Source organism: Nerophis ophidion, linkage group LG18, assembly GCF_033978795.1.
Source record: "Nerophis ophidion isolate RoL-2023_Sa linkage group LG18, RoL_Noph_v1.0, whole genome shotgun sequence".
Classification (NCBI taxonomy): domain Eukaryota; kingdom Metazoa; phylum Chordata; class Actinopteri; order Syngnathiformes; family Syngnathidae; genus Nerophis; species Nerophis ophidion.
In genome coordinates, this window is record NC_084628.1 from 28183664 (window position 1) to 28208349 (window position 24686).

The window sequence follows — 24686 nt, forward strand, 5'->3', positions numbered from 1 at the left end:
AGTGATCACTTGTGTGTGATATCCTGTGCGATACAAGCAGTCTTGCAGTGTTTGTCTGATATCATGTGCGATACAAGCAGTCCTGCAGCGTGTATGTGTTATCATGTGCGATACAAGCAGTCCTGCAGCATGTTTCTGATATCATGTGCAATACAAGTAGTCCTGCGGAGTGTTTGTGTGATATCCTGTGCAATACAAGCAGTCTTGCAGTGTTTGTGTCTGACAAGATGTGCGATACAAGCAGTCTTGCAGCGTGTTTGTGATATCATGTGCGATACAAGCAGTCCTGCAGTGTGTTTGTGATATGTGCGATACAAGCAGTCTTGCAGTGTTTGTGTCTGACAAGATGTGCGATACAAGCAGTCTTGCAGCGTGTTTATGATATCATGTGCGATACAAGCAGTCCTGCAGAGTGTTTTTGTGTGATATCCTGTGCAATACAAGCAGTCTTGCAGGGTTTGTGTCTGATGACATGTGCGATACAAGCAGTCCTGCAGTGTGTTTGTAATATCATGTGCGATACAAGCAGTCCTACAGCGTGTTTGTAATATCATGTGCGATACAAGCAGTCCTGCAGAGTGTTTATTTCTGCGTGATATCATGTGCCTTACAAGCAGTCTTGCAGCGTTTGTGTCTATGATATCATGTGCGATACAAGCAGTCCTGCAGCGTGTTAGTGATATCATGTGCAAGACAAGCACATTATTTTTTTCTTGTTCAAAGCTGGACGGACAGTTAACATCTAAATGTCCTCCAATAAGCACAAAAAATATTATGTTTTCCTGAAGTCACTTACAAAAGGTAAACATGCTTGGCTATAGGCTGCTGGGAGCTAGCAGCTACACAACAGCTAAGCACACAAACTTAAAGGCCTACTGAAACCCACTACTACGACTACACAGTCTGATAGTTTATATATCAATGATGAAATATTAACATTGCAACACACGCAAATTCGGCCTTTTTAGTTTACTATATTGCAATTTTAAATTCTGCGCAAAGTATCCTGTTGAAAACGTCGCGGTATGATGACGCGTGCGCGTGACGTCACGGATTGTAGCGGACATTTTGTTCCAGCCGGATCCCCGTATAAGTCGTCTGCTTTAATCGCATAATTACACAGTATTCTGGACATCTGTGTTGCTGAATCTTTTGCAATTTGTTCAAGTAATAATGGAGACGTCAAAGTAGAAAGATGTAGGTGGGAAGCGGTGTATTGTGGCTGCCTTTAGCAACACAAACACAGCCGGTGTTTCCTTGTTTGCATTCCCAAAGGTTACTATGGAACAGAGCGGTCAAGTGAACATGGTACCACATATCAACGGGCAGGTTTTGGTGAGAAAATTGTGGTAATAAGTCGGCTCTTACCGTGGACACGAGCGGAGCTTGCGACGTTCCTCGTGCACCTGTCAAAGAGGCAGCTGCAGACCCTCTTGCCTCTTCCGACCAGCCGCCCCCAAACGTGGTATGCTTCCACCGTGGAGGAGGGGGGGGAAAGCTAAGCCCGGCCCGACCGGCTGCCTTCGCCTCGTCGAGAAACGTGGCTTCCGTCAGAGACACTGGCGGTCTCCACACCCCTTCGACTTTCAGGTACGACTATATAATCTCACTAAAACAGTAACACAATAAGCAGATAAGGGATTTTCCAGAATTATCCTAGTAAATGTGTCTGATAACATCTGAATCGCTCCCATTGCCCTTGTCTTTTTATCTATTTATTTGTTTTTCCTTGTCCTTCACTCTTACTGTCCTCATCCACAAATCTTTCATCCTCGCTCAAATTAATGGGGAAATCGTCACTTTCTCGGTCCGAATCGCTCTCGCTGCTGGTGGCCATGATTGTAAACAATGTGCGAATGTGAGGAGCTCCACAACCCGTGACGTCACGCGCACATCGTCTGCTACTTCCGGTAAAGGCAAGGCTTTTTTATTAGCGACCAAAAGTTGCGAACTTTATGGTGGATGTTCTTTACTAAATCCTTTCAGCAAAAATATGGCAATATCGCGAAATGATCAAGTATGACACATAGAATGGACCTGTTATCCCCGTTTAAATAAGAAAATCTAATTTCAGTAGGCCTTTAACTTCATGGATCACAAGGTTTCACCCAAAAAAAAGGTTTGTGAAGTATATACACGATTCCGGCTGATATCGGATCAGTATCGGCCAATACTCAAGACTCCAATATTGGAAATGGAAGACTCCCCCACTCAGTTTTTGCACATGCGTCATGGCCAATTGTGCAAATGTGGTGATTCGCTCAACCCCGCCCCGCCTCCGTCACAACGTGCGTCACGTGGGCTTCCGAGACCTGCGCCGCGTGTCCACGGAACTCCAGATATGGCTGCGCAGGAAAGAGCAGTTTGCAGACGTCGCCAGCAGAGAGCGGCAGTCCTAGTGTAACTTCCTACTTATCAAGTCTTCCACACATTCTACTTGCAGCGAGTGTTATAAAAGTACTTTTATTTTGAAAGCCAAGGGTCCACTTTTGTCTTTATTCCTGTCACACATTGACGTGGTGTGATGCGTTCAAGGTCCGACTCAACCCAGCCTTTGTCTCTGAGGGCGGGGATGAAGGGTAGCACAATTAATGAGTGCATTGGGATCATTATTATTATTATTATTATTATTATAGTAAAATTTTGCCGACTGAATTGTAATTTTTTTACCAATATAGAGAACTTACAAAGCCTTTATTTATTGAATCAAATATACTGAAATTCTACAACATAGTGAATTTGCAAACAGCTAAAATTATACACAAGGCAAACTATTACCTGCTACCCAAGAATATATATATGTATATATATATATATATATATATATATATATATATATATATATATATGTATGTATGTGAGCTGCTTGTGAAGTTTTGTGCTCGTGCGCTACGTTCGCTCGCATCCTGTGCATCTCCTGGGGACTAAGCCCCCCCCCTGTCCTTAAAAGCTAGTGACGCCCCTGGCGCTTTTCTACCTTCAAGGTACTCAAAGCGCTTTGACACTATTTCCACATTCACCCATTCACACACACATTCACACACTGATGGCTAACCACGACCCATCAGGAGCAAGGGGGGAAGTGTCTTGCTCAAGGACACAATGAACCTGACGAGATTGGTAGAAGGTGGGGATCGAATCACTAATCCTCAGGTTGCTGGCACGGCCACTTTCCCAACGCCGTCCGATAATTTCCACTTTATATTTCATAATTATGAGTTTTTATTATTTTGTAAATTCTACTTTTGATCTAATATTGGCGTGGAACAGTGTTATGTTTATTTTTTATTTTTTGTAGCAATATGATATGTACAAATGGCTGGTTGCATAAGCTCTTCTCTTTTAATGTCTTTAATGTCCCCGTCTTACACACATGCTTATGTGTGCTAAGGCTATGAGGTTCTTTTTGGCCTCAGTCTGGACCCCGGTCCCCGGGCTTTTTGCCACTAAATGAGTCCCCCCCACCACTCCACCCCAGTGCAGGATGGTGGGCCTCCCCGGCAGCATTCTCCTCTTCCTGCTTGCCAAAAGGCAAGTGGACAAGAACCGCCTAAAGCAGCTGAAGATCCGACAGAAGATGCAGAAGTCCAACGAGGGGAGCTACGAAGACAGCCGCTACTGCCGCGCCGTAGAGAACGCCAAGCTGAACCAGTAACGTCTGTTAAAAGACTGCCCCACTTCCACTGGTGGACATTATAATGAGGGATTTTAACCCCTGCAGGGGGCTTGACTCAACATCCTTATGTTTAAATGAGATGTACTGCAGTGGCCCAACTTTTTCTTTTTCAAAACCAATATATATTGTAACCCTTTGAGGATCCCCTTAAGTTTTGTGAAGGTGTCAGTCATTCATTAAAGTCATACAGTATATTAATATTGGAGATCTTTTTTCAGTCTGTTGTGGCCAGTGCCCTGTGCTTTGCAGTGATTTGTTAGGGGGAGCAGCACAAGCAGAAAGGGACTTCAACCGGATTGCTACTATGTTAGCTACCTTTCTTTGTTTATAATGTATACTTTATGATGCTCTTTTTTTTTCTTTTTTTTTGCTGAAGTTGTAATATTATACATGGTAATTGGGATTTGTTATATATATACTATGTAAATATTACATATGTTGTATTTTATGGTCGATTTTAGTGTATTTAATACCTGCATTATCCTTTCCATCCTTTGAAAGAGAGCTACTGTGTGGAACAATTTCCAATAAAGTTTGTCTAAGTCAAAATATTAGGCTCTTTTTTTTATTTAAATTCGGCGAGGGAGTAATAACCTGTGGTTAATCATGATTAATCTCATTAGTATTTTTTTTTTATTTCACAAAGTTTAACAATATTTTTTTCCAAAGGTACATAAAAAAGTTGAAATGATGAGATAAAAAGTCATAAATATAATGTAAAAAGTCGAAATGTAAAAAAAAAAGTAAATTTGACTGTAAAACTTATCCATAAGATACTGAACTTCATAGAAGTTTGTTTCCGCCACTAAATTATTATAATTTTTTTTAAAGTAAGTCTTATGTGACTTTTTATTTCATAATTACGAGTAAAAAAAAAAAAAAGTCGAAATTGTGAGATAAAAAGTAAAATACACAGTCAATATTATCTCATAAATTACTTTTTAGCTCATAATTTGGACTCCTTTATGTACCCTCTGAAAAAAACACTATTAAACTTTGTGAAATAAAAGTTAAATGAGACAAAATAATATTTAAATAAAAAGTAAAATGTATTCAACTTAAAACTCATAATTTTTAAATGAGAAGTCGAAATTATCTCATGAGTTTGAGATAATTTTTAGTTTTTTAATAAATTCTTACTTTTTATTTAAATATTTGTATCTTATTATTATAACTTATTTCACAAAGTTTAACAATATTTTTTCCAAAGGTACATTAAATAGTCCAAATTATGGGCTAAAAATTCATATTTGAGATCATTTAAAAATAATGAGTTTTTAGTTTTTTAATAAATTCTCATTTTTATTTCATTATTTTTTTTTATCTCATTAACTTTTATTTCACAAAGCGCAATATTTTCCTTCAAAGGCACATAAAAATGTCCAAACTAGGAGCCAAAAATTATTATGAGATAATTTCGACTTTTTATTTCAAAATTATGATTTTTTTAAAAAAAAATCTACTTTTTATTGAAATATTTTTATCTAATTATTATAACTTTTATTTCACAAAGTTTAACAATATTTTTTCCCAAAGGTACATACAAAAAGTCGAAATTATGAGCTAAAAAGTCCTTTTTTGACTTTTTATTTCAAAATTATGACTTCAGTTTATTAAATTCTACTTTTTATTTTAATATTTTTATTCCAACATGAACTTATTTCACAAAGTTTAACAACAATATTTTTTTCCAAAGGTACATAAAAAAGTCTAAATTATGAGCTAAAAAGTCATACTTATTAGATAATTTTGACTTTTTATTTGAAAATTACGTGTTTTTAGTTTTTTTAAAATAAATTTTACTTTTTAATTTAAATATTTTTATCTCATTATTATAGCTTTTATTTCACAAAGTTTAACAGCAATATTTATTTTCCAAAGGTACATAAAAAAGTCCAGATTATGAGTTAAATAGTCATATGTATAAGATAATTTCTACTTTTTTTCAAAATTTTGTCTTTTTAGTTTTTTTTAATAAATTTGACTTTTTATTTAAATATTTTTATCCCATGATTATAACTTATTTCACAAAGTTTTATTTTATATTTGTGAAAATATTGGACATGTTGTCATATGCATCTCGAGATGCGATGCAAGTGTAAGCCACTGTGCCACTTGTTCTTTTTTTTATTTTTATAAATGTCTAATGATAATGTCAATGAGGGATTTTCAATCACTGCTATGCTTAAATTATAACTAATATCGATACTGTTGTTGATAATATTCGTTTTTGTTTCACTACTTTGGGTTTGTTCTGTGCCGTGTTTGTGTCTCCTCTCAATTGCTCTGTTTATTGCAGTTCTGAGTGTTGCTGGGTCACGTTTGGTGTTGGAATTGGATTGCATTGTTATGGTATTGCTGTGTATTGTTTTGTTGGATTAATAAAAAATAAAGAAATTGATTTTTTTTAATGACAATCGATTCTGAATCACACAACATGAGAATTCCGATTTAAATTCACGTCTACAATAAATATATTTGTAAATTGGCCCTAGTGTGTGATTGTGAGTGTGAATGTTGTCCGTCTATCTGTGTTGGCCCTGCGATGAGGTAGTGTCTTGTCCAGGGTGTACACCGCCTTCCACCTGATTGTAGCTGAGCTAGGCACCAGCGCCCCGCGCCACCCCTAAGGGAATAAGCGGTAGAAATGGATGGACGGATATTTGTAAACAAGTCTATGAGAAAATAAGTATATTTGTGAATAAATATATTTTTTGTAAATAAATGTGTTGATTTACGACGCTCACGTCGTCAAAAGTCACCTTTTCTCTGCCCCCTCCAGACTGCGGCAGCCATATTGACGGAGGCAGTCTCCATGGTAACGCCACGTTGCAGAACTGCAACCTGTGCGTGCGTGTGCGCGCGCTTGAGTACACTCCCCCGCTTCCCCCTCCCCCCTTCCACCCACCCAGCTGCCGCCCTGATCCCCTTCCTCTCACAACTAAAGTGCTTGTCATCAAATTAACCGAGTATAAGACATCTTTTTTTTTAAAATGTGATCCTTTATTTTCTCTCGACGTCACACTCATTCCATCCAATGAGAAAACATTTGAATTAGTTTGAAATATAAAGTCAATAGCATCCTTTGTCCTTATAAGGGGACTGGGTAGACCCCACCCCCCGCCCCCGCCCCGCCCCCAGCACCCCATTTTGTTTGTCTTCCTCCTCAAGTTCCCTGGCCCCTCCCCTCCATTTGCCATTGGGTGGTGTCGCTCCGCCCACCAAGCTGCAGACCAATGCTGCCAGAACTGGCTGGAGGCCACACCCCCCCACCCCCTGCCATCGCCTTCCTTCCCCTCCAGCCCCCCCCCCCCCCCACCCCCCTTTCCCAGACGGACCGAGCCCTTTTCCTTTCCGAGGACTCGGAGAACAACAATGGCCGCCCTCACATGCTGAGTCCTGCATTCCCGCCGTGAGTTCTCCTCGTCCTCTCTTTTTTCCTCGTCGTCGTCGTTGTCGTTGTTGTTTTTTGTTGTTTGTTTGTTTGTTTCAAAAATGTGACCATGTCCGCGCTGGTGACATTCTGCCGGAAAACGTTCTCCTTTTCCGGGTAGAAATGTCAAAAGTCACGCTTGGGCATGTCACGTGACATGATGAGGGCCGCGCACACACACACACAGACACACACAGACACACACACACACACGTTGTGTGTGTTGTTACTGCAGTCTGCTCAGGCTCTTTCCATTCAATTAGAAGAGGGACACATGATGTGAGTCAGCGTTTTTTAGTGTACGTGTATATGTATGTATTTATGTATGTATGTATGTGTGTGTGCATCCATCCATACATCCATCCCATCCATTTTCTACCGCTTATTCCCTTTTTGGGTTAGCGGGGGGCGCTGGCGAGTATCTCAGCTACAATCGGGCGGAAGGCGGGGTAAACCCTGGACAAGTCGCCACTTCGTCGCAGGGCCAACACTCACATTCGCACATTAGGGCCAATTTAGTGTCGCCAATCAACCTATCCCCAGGTGCATGTTTTTGAAGGTAGGAGGAAGCCGGAGTACCCGGAGAGAACCCACGCATTCACGGGGAGAACATGCAAACCCCACACAGAAAGATCCCGAGCCCGGGATTGAACCCTGAATACTCAGGACATTCGTATTGTGAGGCAGACACACTAACCCCTCTTCCACCGTGAAGCCCGTGTGTGTATATATATATATATATATATATATATATATATATATATATATATATATATATATATATATATAATATATATATATATATATATATATATATATATATATATATCCATTTACTACCGCTTATTCCCTTCTGGGGTCGCGTGGGGCGCTGGCGCCTATCTCAGCTACAATCGGGCGGAAGGCGGGTACACCCAGGACAAGTCGCCACCTCATCGCAGGGCCAACACAGATAGACAGACAACATTCACACACACATTCACACACAAGGGCCAATTTAGTGTTGCCAATCAACCTATCCCCAGGTGCATGTTTTTGGAGGTGGGAGGAAGCCGGAGTACCCGGAGGGAACCAACGTAATCACGGGGAGAACATGCAAACTCCACACAGAAAGATCCCGAGCCTGGAATTGAGCCCAAGACTGCAGGACCTTCATATTGTGAGGCAGATGCACTAACCCCTCTGCCCGTGTGTGTGTGTGTGTGTGTGTGTGTGTGTGTGTGTGTGTGTGTGTGTGTATGTGCGTGTATATATATATCCATCCATCCATTTTCTACCGCTTATTCCCTATGTATGTATGTATGTATGTATGTATGTATGTGTGTGTGTGCTGCAGATTAAAGACACTGCCCATAGGCCCTCAGACATGATCTAATCATTGATGGTTGACAGCTGATTTGTGTCATTGTGGGGTCCCAGGCAGGCAGCGGGTCACTGGGAGGTGGCAGACTTTCCTCCTCACCTCAGACTAAACCAGAGACCCCAGTGTGCTCGTGTTTGACACACAGAAGACTTTATTGTCAGGAAGTGTAACACTGACAATGAAGTGTTACACTTTATTGTCAGTGTTACACTTGTCAATCTCGAGCTTGATTGATTTTTCCTGGTCTCAAACTGAGTCCCCATCCATCCATTTTCTACCGCTTGTCCCTTTTGGGGTCACGGGTGGGTCGCTGGAGCCTATCTCAGCTGAATTCGGGCAGAAGGCGGTGTACACCCTGGACAAGGCGCCACCTCATTGCAGAGCCAAGACAGATAGACAGACAGACAACATTCACACACTAGGGTCAATTTAATGTTGCCAGTCAACCTATCCCATCCATTCCACTGAATCTTAGTTTGGGATTTTTTTTTTTTTCTCTTCGTCGTCTTCCACCCACGCTGACCTTTTTTGCTAACGTTCCTACGAGGCACTGCTCTCATCAGTTTTCTTGTTGGGTCTACCCAGGGATCTCAAACTATAAGAACTGAGTTTCTTTATTTGGATCCATCCTGTCAGACAAAGCATGTTGTTGATGTCTATGATCTATATCTGTCTACACTTTTACTTTAAAAACAAGAAAAAAGTTAGATACTTGTCTTATTTGTATATAACTTTATTAAATGTTGGGTAGAGAGAGTTATTGGCACACCAATTTGTGTGTGTGTGTGTGTGTGTGTGTGTGTGTGTGTGTGTGTATAATATGGGTGTGGGGGGAAATGTATTCGAATTTGAATCGCGATTCTCACGTTGTGCGATTCAGAATCAATTCTTTTTTTTTTTAATCGATTTTATAGAAAATGGATGGATGGATGGATGGATTTTATTTTATTTTTTTATTAATCCAACAAAACAATACATAGCAATACCATAACCATGCAATCCAATTCCAAAACCAATCCTGACCCAGCAACACTCAGAACTGCAATAAACAGAGCAATTGCGGAGACACAAACACGACCCAGAACAAACCAAAAGTAGTTAAACAAAAATGAGTATTATCAACAACAGTATCAATATTAGTTATAATTTCAGCATAGTAGTGATCAAAAATCCCTCATTGACATTATCATTAGACATGTATAAAAATGTTAAGAAAAAGAACAATAGTGTCACAGTGGCTTGCACTTGCATCGCATCTCATAAGCTTGACAACACACTGTGTCCAATGTTTTCACAAAGATAAAATAAGCCATATTTTTGGTTCATTTAATAGTTAAAATTATAAAAGCTTTTTAAAAAAAATCTACTACTCTGCTAGCATGTCAGCAGACTGGGGTAGATCCTGCTGAAATTCTATGTATTGAATGAATACAGAATTGTTTTCAATCGGAAAAAATGCGTTTTTCAATTGAAAATCGCGTTGAATCGAAAAAAAATTGATTTATAATCAAATCGCGACCCCAAAAATCGATATTGAATCGAATCAAGGGACACCCAAAGATTCACAGTCCTAATATATATATATATATATATATATATATATATATATATATATACTTAAAAAATATATATATATGTATATGTATGTATGTATATGTGTGTCTGTGTGTGTGTATACATATGTATATGTATGTATGTATGTATATATGTGTATGGATATATATATATACATATGCGATATGTTCGATACAAGCAGTCTAGCAGCGTGTTGACTTGTGTGTGATATCATGTACGATACAAGCGGTCCTGCAGCGTGTTTACTCGTGTGTGATATCCTTTGCGATACAAACGAACCTGCAGCAGGTTTACTTGTGTGATATCATGTGCGATACAAACAGTCCTGCGGCGTGTTTACTCGTGTGTGATATCATGTGCGATACAAATGAACCTGCAGCGTGTTTACTCGTGTGTGTTATCATGTGCGATACAAATGAAACTGCAGCGTGTTTACTCGTGTGTGTTATCTTGTGCAAATACAAACGAACCTGCAGCATGTTTACTCGTGTGTGATATCATGTGCGATACAAGCGGGGTTACTCTGAGCTAGCAGCTACAAAACAGCTAAGCACACAATAGCACACAAGCTAGACATAGGTAATAATCATTGCACAACAAAAGGGTGACGTGTCAAACTAAACAAATATCAAATAATTATAGTTGCATAATACTTACACATACAAAACCTCCAGGGCAGAAGCGTATTAGAAAGTTACCAGTACCAAACGTGTCCGCATGATTCAACTTACTTAGGACACCCATAAGTAAGAACTAATTGGCCCTAATGTGACGTCATACATTTTTAGTACTTTTCCCCTCAAAGCCATGATGAATGTGTATTTATAACTTCGCACTGAAAGTCTCACCTAAAGGTGTAGTGGACCACCTCCAAGAAGATTAGCAAGAAGATTAAGTCATTATAGCCATCTTATACGTGATGAACGCTGACGGATGGCGGGGACGCGGTGGTCATCCGTCTCACAAGGGGACATCCAGTGATGTGAGGTGCTGGTAATTTAGTTTTAAGCAGTGTTTAATCCAGTTTTAGTCACAGCCTTTTGATGGAAAATTTATTTTATTTGTCATTTAAATGGATTAGTTTTAGTCGACTAAAATAAGTATAAAGTATAATCCATTGTTTTGAAACTGCTTTTATGAAGGTTAGTTTAGAGCACCTCAATAACTACACTCTCAACATGTAACAAGCACCTGGCTTACCACCTTTTTCACACCAAGTATGAGATGAGGGACGTTGCCGTGGAAATGTGCGCAGCCTCACGCCAAACTCATGGCTGAGCCTTTCTATTAAAAATTTAAAAAAATTCAGGGCTGACATTCATTGGAGGTCAAATGTATTGGTCTGACCAACTTACTTTCTACTTATGACTATATTTATTTTGTTAGATACTAAATACTGTTATATATCGATTCTTGGGGTCGCGATTCGATTATATATCGATTTTTTTTTTTAGATTCAACGCGATTCTCGATTCAAAAACGATATTTTTCCGATTCAAAACAATTCTGTATTCATTCAATAATGAGGATTTCAGCAGGATCTACCCCAGTCTGCTGACATGCTAGCAGAGTAGTAGATTTAAAAAAAAAAAGCTTTTATAATTGTAAAGGACAATGTTTTATCAACTGATTGCAATAATGTAAATTTGTTTTAACTATTAAACAAACCAAAAATATGACTTATTTTATCTTTGTGATAACATTGGACACAGTGTGTTGTCAAGCTTATGAAATGCGATGCAAGTGTAAGTCACTGTGACACTATTGTTTTTGTTTTTTTAATTTTATAAATGTCTAATGATAATGTCAATGAGGGATTTTTAATCACTGCTATGCTGAAATTATGACTAATATTGATAATGTTGTTGATAACATTCATTTTTGTTTCACTACTTTTGGTTTGTTCTGTGTCGTGTTTGTGTCTTCTCTCAATTGCTCTGTTTATTGCAGTTCTGAGTGTTGCTGGGTCAGGTTTGGTTTGGAATTGGATTGCATTGTTATGGTATTACTGGGTATTGGTTTGTTGGATTGATTAAAAAAAAAAAAAAAAGAGAATCGATTCTGAATCGCACGAGGTGAGAATCGCAATTCGTATTCGAATCGATTTTTTTCCCCACACCCATAATATATATATATATATATATATATATATATATATATATATATATATATATATATATATATATATATATATATATATATATATATATATATGTGTATGTATATGTATGTATATGTATACATATTTATATATGTATGTTCAGTATACTCAGAAACCCCGTTTCCATATGAGTTGGGAAATTGTGTTAGATGTAAATATAAACGAAATACAATGATTTGCAAATCATTTTCAACCCATATTCAGTTGATTATGCTACAAAGACAACATATTTGATGTTCAAACTGATTAACATTTTATTTTTTTTGCAGATTATCATTAACTTTAGAATTTGATGCCACGTGACAAAGAAGTTGGGAAAGGTGGCAATAAATACTGATAAAGTTGAAAAATGCTCATCAAACACTTATTTGGAACATCCCACAGATGTGCAGGCTAATTGGGAACAGGTGGGTGCCATGATTGGGTATAAAAACAGCTTCCATGAAATGCTAAGTAATTCCCAAACAAGGATGGAGCGAGGCTCACCAATTTGTAAGCAAATTGTCGAACAGTTTCAGAACAACATTTCTCAACGAGCTATTGCAAGGAATTTAGGGATTTTACCATCTACGGTCTGTAAAATCATTAAAAGGTTCAGAGAATCTAGAGAAATCACTGCACGTAAGCGATGATATTACAGACCTTTGATCCCTCAGGCGGTACTGCATCAAAAACCGACATCATTGTGTAAATTATATCACCACATGGGCTCAGGAACACTTCATAAAACCACTGTCAGTAACTACAGTTGGTCGCTACTTCTGTAAGTGCAAGTTAAAACTGCGCTATGCAAAGTCAAACCCATTTATCAACAACACCAAGCAAGGCCGCTGGCTTTGCTGTGCCCGAGCTCATCTAAGATGGACTGATGCAAAGTGGAAAAGTGTTCTGTGGTCTGACGAGTCCACATTTCAAATTATATTTGGAAACTGTGGACGTGGTGTCCTCCGGAACAAAGAGGAAAATAACCATCCGAATTGTTATAGGCGCAAAGTTCAAAAGCCAGCTTCTGTGATGGTAAGGGGGTGTATTAGTGCCCAAGGCATGGGTAACTTACACATCTGTGAAGGCAAGATTAATGCTGAATGGTCCATACAGGTTTTGGAGCAACATATATTGTCATCCAAGCAACGTTATCATGGACCCCCCCTGCTTATTTCAGCAAGACAATGCCAAGCCATGTGTAACAACAGCGTGGTTTCATAGTAAAAGAGTGCGGGTTTTTTCCTGGTCCACCTGCAGTCCAGACCTGTCTCCCGTCGAAAATGTGTGGCGCATTAAGAAGCGTAAAATACGACAGCGGAGACCCCGGACTGTTGAACGACTAAAGCTCTACATAAAACAAGAATGAGAAAGAATTCCACTTTCAAAGCTTCAGCAATTCAGTTTTCTCAGTTCCCAAACGTTTATTGAGTGTTGTTAAAAGAAAAGGTGATGTAACACAGTGATGAACACGCCCTTTCCCAACTACTTAGGCACGTGTTGCAGCCATGAAATTCTAAGTTAATTATAATTTGCAAAAAAAATAAAGTTTATGAGTTTGAAAATCAAATATTTTTTTTGTAGCATATTCAACTGAATATGGGTTGAAAAGGATTTGCAGATCATTTTATTCCGTTTATATTTACATGTAACACAATTTCCCAACTCATATGGAAAAGGGGTTTTTATATGTGTATGTATATATTAGTGTTGGTGCTAGTAAAATAGGATCCCATTGAAACCATCAAGTCATAAAATGGGGTCCCACAGTACATTTTGGGGGTCCCACTTTTTTGTTAGTGTTTTGAAAACAAATGATAAATGTATGCATTATCCTGTCATAACTCACATTCTATATTATGTTTTGGAAAAATGTTATCATAAACATTACTTAATTCATCCAAAAAATTATACAAAAGAAACATTTTTTTTTTGCATATGTAAATGTGTTCAGTTATAAACATTCATTCACATTCTTCTTTCCTTCATAGATCTAAACTTTACCGCTGCCGGTAGTTTTTTTCTGTGTAAATTAATAAGTTGTAGGTGTATTTATTTCAGTATAAAAGTGTAAAAAGTGTTTTGCTTGGGTCATAAAATGATGATAATGGTGTGCCAGAGCATACATGCATATGGCAAATTGAATTGACTATTCTAAATTACCAATGATTGTCTCACACACACACACACACACACACACACACACACACACACACACACACGAGGTGTGACAAAATTATTCTCTGCATTTGACCCATCCTCCTTTATCACCCGCTGGGAGGTGAGAGGAGCAGTGAGCAGCAGCGGTGGCCGCGCCCGGGAATAATTTTAGGTGATTTAACCCTCAATTCCAACCCTTGATGCTGAATGCCCAGCGGGGAGGTAGTGGGTCCCATTTATAGTCTTTGGTATGACTCACCTGTATGTAGATCATCAGTCCTTTACCATCGACACTTTAATGGCAAATAATGCCAACAAGCTTAGCATTTGGCAAATTAGTTTCAATATCATTTAATACTTTTTCCAAGTCTGTCTGTTTTATTGCAGGAAAAAAGGGTGTTGACGTTGCAGTAGTCCTATGATAAGGTGACAAATGTAATATGCACTTTTTAATTCTCCATGAACTCCAACTGTACGCGACATGAAGGGTAGATTTTCGTCTTTGGAGGAAGTGCGACATGTACCTCATCGGTCAGGAGGAATATCTATTCCCAAGGGGGCTAAAATGGTCAAATCATGGCATGATAACTTAAAGATAAAGACAACTTCAGATTGTGTTCTTTGTTCCAAAATAAAACAAGCACACCTACATGTATCGGTTAATAGTATTCTATCTTAATGTTTTGTATTTTATACGTCCTGACTAAATGATGTGATAATGATTATCAGTCAATTATGTGGAATTGAGTCCAGCAATGTTTTAAAATTCTCTCATTGGTGTTCATTTTTAATTGACCAGAATATGAAATTAATTTCAAAAATCAAATGGCAGGATGTTATTAATGTCATTTACTCATTTTCATCAACTTATGTGCTAACATCATGTGGTTTATTCCATACATATGTAGCATCTACAACAAAACTGGTCCATTTGATAGGGGATACATATTATTTCAACTTTTTTATCTGTGCACCCAAAAAATGTGTCCCCAGTTATAAACACAACTTGAAATGTGCAGATTATCAAGTACATTTGTTTTGGTACATTGGCAATAACATCTTTGACACTCAAGGCGTGAACATAACTACTACCATAGCTCCGCCCCCGCTGAAGTTACACATGATGGTGCAACAGGAGATACAAAGAATTGCTACAGCGACATCCAGTGGACACATTTAGAACAGCAGTTTCTTTCATTTAAAAATTACCGCTAATTTTTAGCAGACTCATCTGGCGGGCCGGATAAAACATGTTTGAGGAACTGAGCTGGTCTGTGTGCAGTACGTTTGACACTAGTGTCCTAGATTGATGTTGTTTATTGTTTACAAACTGAGGAAATAGCAGCCTTTAATTTTTGCATTTGTTTGCTTATTTTGGACTATTGACTTTATTACATATTTTGTATGGAATAAAAAGGTGTTAAGGAAATAATGAAAACATTTATTGATGTTGTTACGAATGTGTTTTTGGCGGATATGGTTCATATGTGTGAAGTACCAAAATATGACTGTATTGTCTAACTGTAAAATTAACTAAATAAAGATGCCATCCTAATGTTATCACGCTAACAGTTAACATGTGTCAAGTACTAAAATATGATTCTGAGGTATTAACCTGTGAAATTAGCTAAAAAAGATAGCACCCTAATGTTAACATGCTAAAAGTTTACATGTGTCAAGTACCAAAATATGATTCTGAGGTGTACCCCCTTAAAATTAGCTAAAAAAGATAGCACTCCTGTGTTGGCCCTGCGATGAGGTGGCGACTTGTCCAGGGTGTACGCTGCCTTCCGCCCGATTGTAGCTGAGATAGGCGCCAGTGCCCCCCGCGACCCCAAAAAAGAATAAGCGGTAGAAAATGGATGGATGGAAGATAGGACTCTGGTCTACTGTTAGCAGGCTAACAGTTTACATGCGTCAAGTACCAAAAACTGAATGATATGTACACCTGTAAATTAGCTAAAAAAAAGACCACATGCTAATAGTTTACGTGTGTCAGGTACCAAAATTTGACTCTGAGGTGTACACCCGTAAATTAGTTAAAAAAAAGACAATACGCAAATAGTTTACGTGTGTCAAGTACCAAAATGTGACTCTGAGGTGTATACCTGTAAAATTAACTACCATGAATTGATTAACGTGGACCCCGACTTAAACAAGTTGAAAATCTTATTTGGGTGTTACCATTTAGTGGTCAATTGTACGGAATATGTACTGTACTGTGCAATCTGCTAATACAAGTTTCAATCAATCAATCAAAAAGGTGTATACATGTAAAATTAGCTTAAAAAAAGATGGCACCCTAAAGTTTGCCCTGCAAAATATGCTGAATAAAAGCTAAAACCCTAATGTTAACATGCTAGCAATTAACATGTGTCAAGTATCAAAATATGACTCTTAAGTAGGGCTGGGCGATATGGCCTTTTATTAATATCTCAATATTTTTAGGCCATATCACGATACACGATATATATCTCGATAATTTGCCTTAGCCCTAAATGAACACTTGCTGCATATAATCACAGCAGTATGATGATTCTATGTGTCTACATTAAAACATTCTTCTTCATACTGCATACTGCTACTTTTAAACTTTCATGCAGAGAGGGAAATCACAACAAAGTCAATTTACCAAAACTGTATTTGACAGTTATTAAGCAGTGGCACAAACATTCATGTCATTTCCAAAACAGAAAGTGCAAGATTGTCAGAGACATTTTAAAACAAGCTGTGAGTGCACTTTTGTGCATGATGTCAGTAAGATCACATATCAAAACAACACTAAAATGTAGTGCACGTTTTGTACAGGACGCCACTACAATAGTTTAAAACAAATAAAGTGCTCTTTTGTGCATGATGTCACACAAGATATTTCAATAAATGTCAAATAAAAATGAACTACTCACTATGTAGTAGGTTCCTGCGGACGTTATCTCTTTCTGTTGTTGACTATTTGTTTCATACTGTGTTGATCTGCAACTAGTTGCTTGGGCATTTTGTTCGTGTGGCACCAAACAGAGATGTTGACATGCGGAGTTTCAAGCACTCCTCATTCTCTAACGGGTGACTTTTCAAATGATGTTACACATTATCAGAAGGTGCTACATTTTGTAACAAAGCTTGAAGCCCGACCCCCGCCCGATGATGGACTCCCTGCTGTTTTTCTTGGGAAATAATTCTTCCTTCATTTGTTACCCGATTCCCACCTAACTTTACACAGCTAACTTTACCATTCTGCTACCTCTCTGCTCCGCGGGGGCGTATGACGTTGCACGCGCGTCATTATGTGACGTATGTAACAAGGTGCACTTGTATTATGTCTCTGTGAGAAGGAGAGACAAGAAAGGGTGGGAAAAAAGCCTGTAGTGTAATGCCCGCAGCTAAAAGCAACTGCGTGAGAACGTTTACTCGAATATCACGATATAGTCCTTTTCTATATCGCACAGAGACAAACCCGCAATATATCGAGTATATTCGATATATCGCACAGCCTTAACTCTAAAGTGTATACCTATAAAATTAGCTAAAAAAAGATGGCACACTAATGTTATCACGCTAACAGTTAGCGTGTGTCAAGTACCAAAATATGATTCTGAGGTGTAAACCTGTGAAATAAGCTCAAAGAGATAGCACCCTAATGTTAGCACGCTAACAGTTTACACGCGTCAAGTACCAAAATATGATGATAAGCACATATTAACAGGAAATGAACAAGTAGATGAATAATGTTGACATAATAATAAAATCATCAATATATCAGCATCTATAATAGGAGCTTTTGTTTGCTTACTTAATACAAAGAGAATGTTCACTATCCTATTTAATGACAAATTATTATTTGATTGCAATGATGACCATATTTTGTTAAAATAAAGATAACAATAATTGTTTTTGTGGTCCCCTTTATTTAGAAAGGTATCAAATTAGATGTTGGTACTGTTAGCAAGATATTGGCATGGGGACAACTTTAGTAACAAACAATACATGGTTGCAGGATGCTGCAGTATGTGTCCATTTTAGGCCGTATCGCTCTATTTTTAGATTTCTTAGTGTTTTTTTTAGCCGTCCTATGAAGAGGTTGGAATGCACGACTCGGACGTGGTTCCAGGGAGTTTGTCTTTGCTTTGCCGGAGTGGTAACGATGTGAGACAGGCTGTCCAGGAGAACCAAGCGGAAAAAAACGAGGAAGAAGAGGAGGAGCCTTGGGGGCTGTGGCTCCTCCTCAGCTGCTGTAGATCAGTGAAAGGATGATGCGGGGGATGGGGGGGTCAGTCACTGGGCCTCAAAACGAGCAGAAAAATAAGGACTGAGCTGATGATGATGATGAAGCACGTTTATGTAAGCACAATCGAGCATGCTGAGCTGCAGGAATGCTTTTGTTGGACCGCACTGCTGCGTCTGCAATGGCCGACAGCTGCTTGTTCATGTGTGTCATCCACTCAGCCAGCTGGCACCTACATCAACATGCATCACATTTTACAGCCAGGCACAAAACGGATCCAAATGTGAGGACTGGGGGTCAACAATGTTTGAATCAAGCCTTGTGGGTCAAATACACTCTCAACCTGGTGACAGGGTGCCCCATATAAATTGTATTCCCAGCCTCTTCCTGCTCACTCACTGATAATAGTGACGCTAGCGTGCCAGTGTAACCCTGCTATTTCCCTTCCGCCTCGGACTTGAACACAGGTCGCCGGCATGAGATGCAAGTACTCACGCTCAAATGTTAGCACGCTAATACTCGAGTACCAATATATGACTCTGAAGTTTAAACCTGTAAATTAGCTAAAATAGACATCTTTCTAATGTTAGCAGGCTAACTGTTTACATGTGTCAAGTACCAAAATATGTCTCAGAGGTGATACCTACAAAAAATAACACTCCGTTAGCATCAAGTTACATGTGTCGAGTACCAAAATATGACTTTGTGGTGTATACCCTAAAAAAATAGAGCCCTAATGTTAGCAAGCTAACAAGTTACTTGCGTCGAGTACCAAAATATGAATTTGAGGTGTACACCTAATGTTAGCAAGCTAACAAGTTACTTGCATTGAGTACCAAAATATGAATCTGAGGTGTACACCTGTAAATTAGCTAAAAAAAGATAGCATTCTAATGTTAGCAGGCTAACAGTTTCCATGCGTCAAGTATCAAAATATTAATGAGGTGTACACCTGTAAATTAGCTAAAAAAAAAAGATAGCACGCTAATAGTGTCAAGTACCAAAATATGACCCTGAGCTACATACCTGTAAAATTAGCTTAAAAAAGATAACAGGCTAACAGTTTACATGCGTCAAGTACCGAAATATTACTTTGAGGTGTAAACCTGTGAAATTAGCTAAAAAAGATAGCATCCTAATGTTAGCACGCTAACGTGTGTCAAGTATCAAAATATGACTTTGCGGTGTATACCTTAAAAAAATAACAACCTAGTGTTGGCAAGCTAACAAGTTACGTGCGTTGAGTACCAAAATATGAATCTGACATGGACACCTGTAAATTAGCTAAAAAAGAAAGCACTGTAATGTTAGCAGGCTAACAGTTTACATGTGTCAAGTGTAAAAATATTAATGAGGTGTACACCTGTAAATTAGCTAAAAAAAAGATAGCATGCTAACAGTTTACGTGTCTCGAGTACCAAAATATGACCCTGAGCTGCATACCTGTAAAATTAGCTAAAAAAAATATAGCAGGCTAACAGTTAGCATGTGTCAAGTTACGAAATATTACTTTGAGGTGTAAACCTGTGAAATTAGCTCAAAAGATAGCACGCTAACAGTTAACGTGTGACAAGTACCAAAATATGATTCTGAGGTGCAAACCTGTGAAATCAGCTAAAAAATATAGCACCCTAATGTTTGCTCTGTAAAATATGCTATAAAAAAGATAGCACCCTACTGTTAGCACGCTTATAATTTACTTGCGTCAAGTACCAAAATATGACTCTCAGATGTACAACTGTAAAATTAGCTGAAAAAGATAGCACGCTAGAAGTTAACGCGTGTCAAATACCAAAATATGAGTCTGAGGTGTACACCTGTAAAATTTTCCAAAAAAGATAGCACTCTAATTTTAGCAGACTAATACTTAACATGTGTCTAGTACCAAAAATATGAATCTGAGCTGTATACCTGTAAAATTAGCCTAAAAGAAAAAAGATAACACTCAAATGTTAGCACGCTAATAGTTTACATGGGTCAAGTACCAAAATATGACTGTACTTGTAAAATAAGCTGAAAAAAGATAGCAACCTAATGTTGGCATGCTAACAGTTTACATGTGTCAAGTACCAAATAATGGCTGTGAGGTGTATACCTAAAAAAGAGATAGCAACCTAACGTGGTATGTTAACAAGTTACATGCGTCGAGTACCAAAATAGGACTCTGAGGTATACACCTGTAAAACTACCGGTAGTTTAAATAGTTAGCAATTGGTTAACATTAACACAGACCATTTTTACTTGTCTTGGTTTGATTCGGTTAAGAAATGTGGAAGTAAGACATTTTGATAGACAACAACTGTTGCCAAACACTGGGATTATTGCGGTAATACAAAATAGCCGAATAGTTCTGAATGTTGTGATTATGTAATGCTTGAAATGGGTTGAAAAATGTATTTGAAAGAAAAGTGAGCTTTGAAAAGTGTTGGCTTGAATGTCCAGGCTGAGTGGAATGTTTGAAAGAATTGTGGGAAAAATGTAGAATTCTTGGAAATGTGGGAATTTTTGGGAAAGAAAAATGGTTGCTCACATGTGAGAAGTGATTTGTGTGGAATTATTTGATTCTAATTGAAGCCAATTAATGTTACAAAAACCAAAAGCAGTGAAGTTGTCACGTTCTGTAAACGGTAAATAAAAAGAGAATACAATCCATCCATCCATTTTCTACCGCTTATTCCCATTTGGGATCGCGGGGGGCGCTTGTGCCTATCTCAGCTACAATCGGGTGGAAGGCGGGGTACACCCTGGACAAGTTTCCGCCTCATAGCAGGGCCAACACAGATAGACAGACAACATTCACACTCACATTCACACACTAGGGCCAATTTAGTGTTGCCAATCAACCTATCCCCAGGTGCATTTCTTTGGAAGAGGGAGGAAGCCGGAGTACCCGGAGGGAACCCACGCATTCATGGGGAGGACATGCAAACTCCACACAGAAAGATCCCGAGCCCGGGATTGAACCCTGACTACTCAGGACCTTCGTATTGTGAGGCAGACGCAATAACCCCTCTTCCACCTTGAAGCCCAGAGAATACAATGATTTGCAAATCAACTGAATAGACTGCAAGGACAAAATATTTAACGTTCACAAGGGCTGCAACTAACAACTAATTTGATAATCGATTAATCTGTCGATTATTACTTTTATTAGTAATTGCATAAAAGAGACAAACTACATTTCTATCCTTTCCAGTATTTTATTGGAAAAAAAACATCCTACTGGCACCATGTTCTTTCAACTTGCCAAATAAAATAAGGCAAATGTTACAAAAATGTTTTTTTTTTATAAAGTGCACCATTGTCCTGCACAATAGCAATAATTTTGATCGGAGGAATTTCGAACTTGGCTACCACCTATTCCAACCACTCTGCAATGTTGGATGCTGAATGTCTTTCCTCTAGCGGCATGGTCGTAAGGCAGATTGACTTCATGTTCCATTCGTCTCCAATGTAACGGCATGTATTGCCAAGGTGGCTACACTTGTCCACACATCAGAAGTGAGAGCAATTTGCTGTGGGTGACTTTTATGTCAGTCTAAACTGCTTGGAATGTCTGCTCATACTTCCTCTCCATCAGTTTGGTTAAATGGGTACTCGAGGGAAGAGTGTAACCAGGGTTGAGGATGTAAATTATTTGTCTAAATCCTTAATCTTCCACAATTGATAGTGGCCTCATGTCAGTTAGCAACATATTCAGGTTGCATCAGTAAATGCAGCCGCTTGCTTTGTTGTGCACACCTTCCTTTTGTACCAAGTCGCTAATGTTGGCTTGTTTCTTTCTGAGATGAGAGAAACCACATAATGAATGTACATAGTAGCATTATTTACATGTAACTTAATACACACCTAGTTGATTTAATTAATAATCTCTGACGTAAAAGGCAAATACGCCACAACATAAAAAAAAAAAAACTGCTAAATTACATAAATGGACATTGGGGTTGCAGCATACAACAATAATGACACAGAAATGTAACTTATCAGATCAAAATTGGGTCAGATATTGTACACGTTACTGTTGTGAATAATAAAGGATTCATTTTAGGCTACCTGTGAATAATAGCATGAAATACTCCAGCACCTTCATAACATTTAGTTATACTAAAGCATCACTCAAGTCTAAATAGATTTATGTAGCTTTATTGGGCCCGGGTACATTGATCCATCATGAAACCAACCTGAGATATTTGTCTGTTACGTTTATTTCAAAATTGGTAACCATGCGTTTTCTCTCTTAAAACAGAGTCAAATCTGCCGCAGACACATTATCAGCCCCGCGTTCTAACAAAGGGATAACGTTAAAGTTACTTATAAAAAAGAGATGGCGTGCTGAACTCATGAATGCCTGTTGCCACTCATAAAAACACAGAAAATTAAGTTGTTGCACTCTCCAAAACGTTCCTAACACTCTGAAAGTTAATTCACAACGGTTGGTGCTGCGCTGCCTTAAAATAATCTCCTCTTTAACAAAAGATGAAAAACACACAAAGACGGACACAACGGATCAATTTATCCGGACTCTGGACTTAAAGTTACGTACCGTGAGTTCTTCCCTTCATCCACGGCCCCAACATGTCTCCGCTTCAGGTGCTCCCGAAGCAATGTTGTCCTTTCGTGCCACGCGATGCCCATGCTGCACATTTTGCAGGAAACGGTCTTCTTTGAAGTCTTTAAAGTCAAGTGTACCGACACATTGGACGACTTAGGTCGTACACTTTTCTCCTTTGAAGCATTATCCTCAAGATGTTTCTCCGCTGAACTACGGTACTGCTTTTCTCCGACATTTTTCGAATGTTTCCAGGCAAAGGATACGCCGTGGTCACGTGAGCTGCACATGACACATCATTGGCCGGCTCACTGCCACCTCATGAGACGTACCCGCAGCGCATAGCATACTGTAGCATGGATCCAACAAATCGATGAGTAAATTAATCGGCCACTATTTTTATAATCAATTTTAATCGATACCTTGTTGCAGCCCTAATGTTTACACTGAGAAAGTTATTTTTCTTTGCAAATAATCATTAACTTATTTAATGGCAACAACACATTGCAAAACAGTTGTTAGAGGGGCATTTTTATGACTGTGTTACATGGCCTTTCCTTTTAACAACACTCAGTAAATGTTTGGGAACTGAGCAGACACATTTTTAGAAGTGGGATTATTTCCCATTTTTGCTTGATGTTCAACAGTCCGGGGTCTCTGTTGTCTTATTTTAGGCTTCATTTTGCACCACACATTTTCAATGGGAGACAGGTCTGGACTACAGGCAGGCCAGTCTAGTATCTGCACTCTTTTATAATGAAGCCACACGTAACACAAGTAATACGTGGCTTAGCATTGTCTTGCTGAAATAAGCAGGGACGTCCATGATACCGTTGCTTGGATGGTAAGATATGTTGTTCCAAAACCTGTATGTACCTTTCTGGATTAATGGTGCCTTCACAGATGTGTAAGTTACCCATGCATTGGGCACTAATACACCCCCATACCATCACAGATGCTGGCTTTTACACTTTGCGCCTAAAACAGTCCGGGTGGTTCTTTTCCTCTTTGGTCCAGAGGGCACGACGTCCAAGTTTCCAAAAACAATTTGAAATGTGGACTAGGCAGACTACAGAACACTTTTCCACTTTGCATCAGTCCATCTTAGATGAGCTCGGGCCACGCGAAGCTGGCGGCATATATGGGTGTTGTTGATAAACGGCTTTGACTTTGCATAGTAGAGTTTTAACTTGCACTTACAGATTTAGCGACCAACTGTAGTTACTGACAGTGGTTTTCTGAAGTGTTCCTGAGCCCATGTGGTGATATACTTTACACACTGATGCCGCTTTTTGATGCAGTACCGCCTGAGGGATCGAAGGTCACGTGCATTCAATGTTGGTTTTCAATTTTGCCGCTTACGTGCAGCGATTTCTCCAGATTCACTGTACCTTTTGATGCTATTACAGAGCATAGATGGTGAAATCCCTAAATTCCTTGCAATAGCTAATTGAGAAATGTTGTTCTCAGACAATTTCCTCAGGCATTTGTTGACAAAGTGGTGACTCTCGCCCCATCCTTGTTTGTGAATGCCTGAGCATTTCATGGAAGCTGCTTTTATTCCC

At 38.7% G+C, this 24686-nt stretch overlaps 1 protein-coding gene across 2 annotated transcripts in view; it reads left to right on the forward strand.

Annotated features, from left to right (window-relative positions):
• Positions 1 to 6994: 6994 nt before the first annotated feature.
• The window catches only part of LOC133537057 (tripartite motif-containing protein 3-like), a 42738-nt gene continuing 25046 nt past the window's right edge, over positions 6995 to 24686 (forward strand). For both annotated transcript variants that reach the window (XM_061877898.1, XM_061877899.1), the window contains exon 1: positions 6995 to 7088. The gene's annotated coding sequence lies outside the window, so the exon portion shown is untranslated. The remainder of the gene's footprint in view (positions 7089 to 24686) is intronic.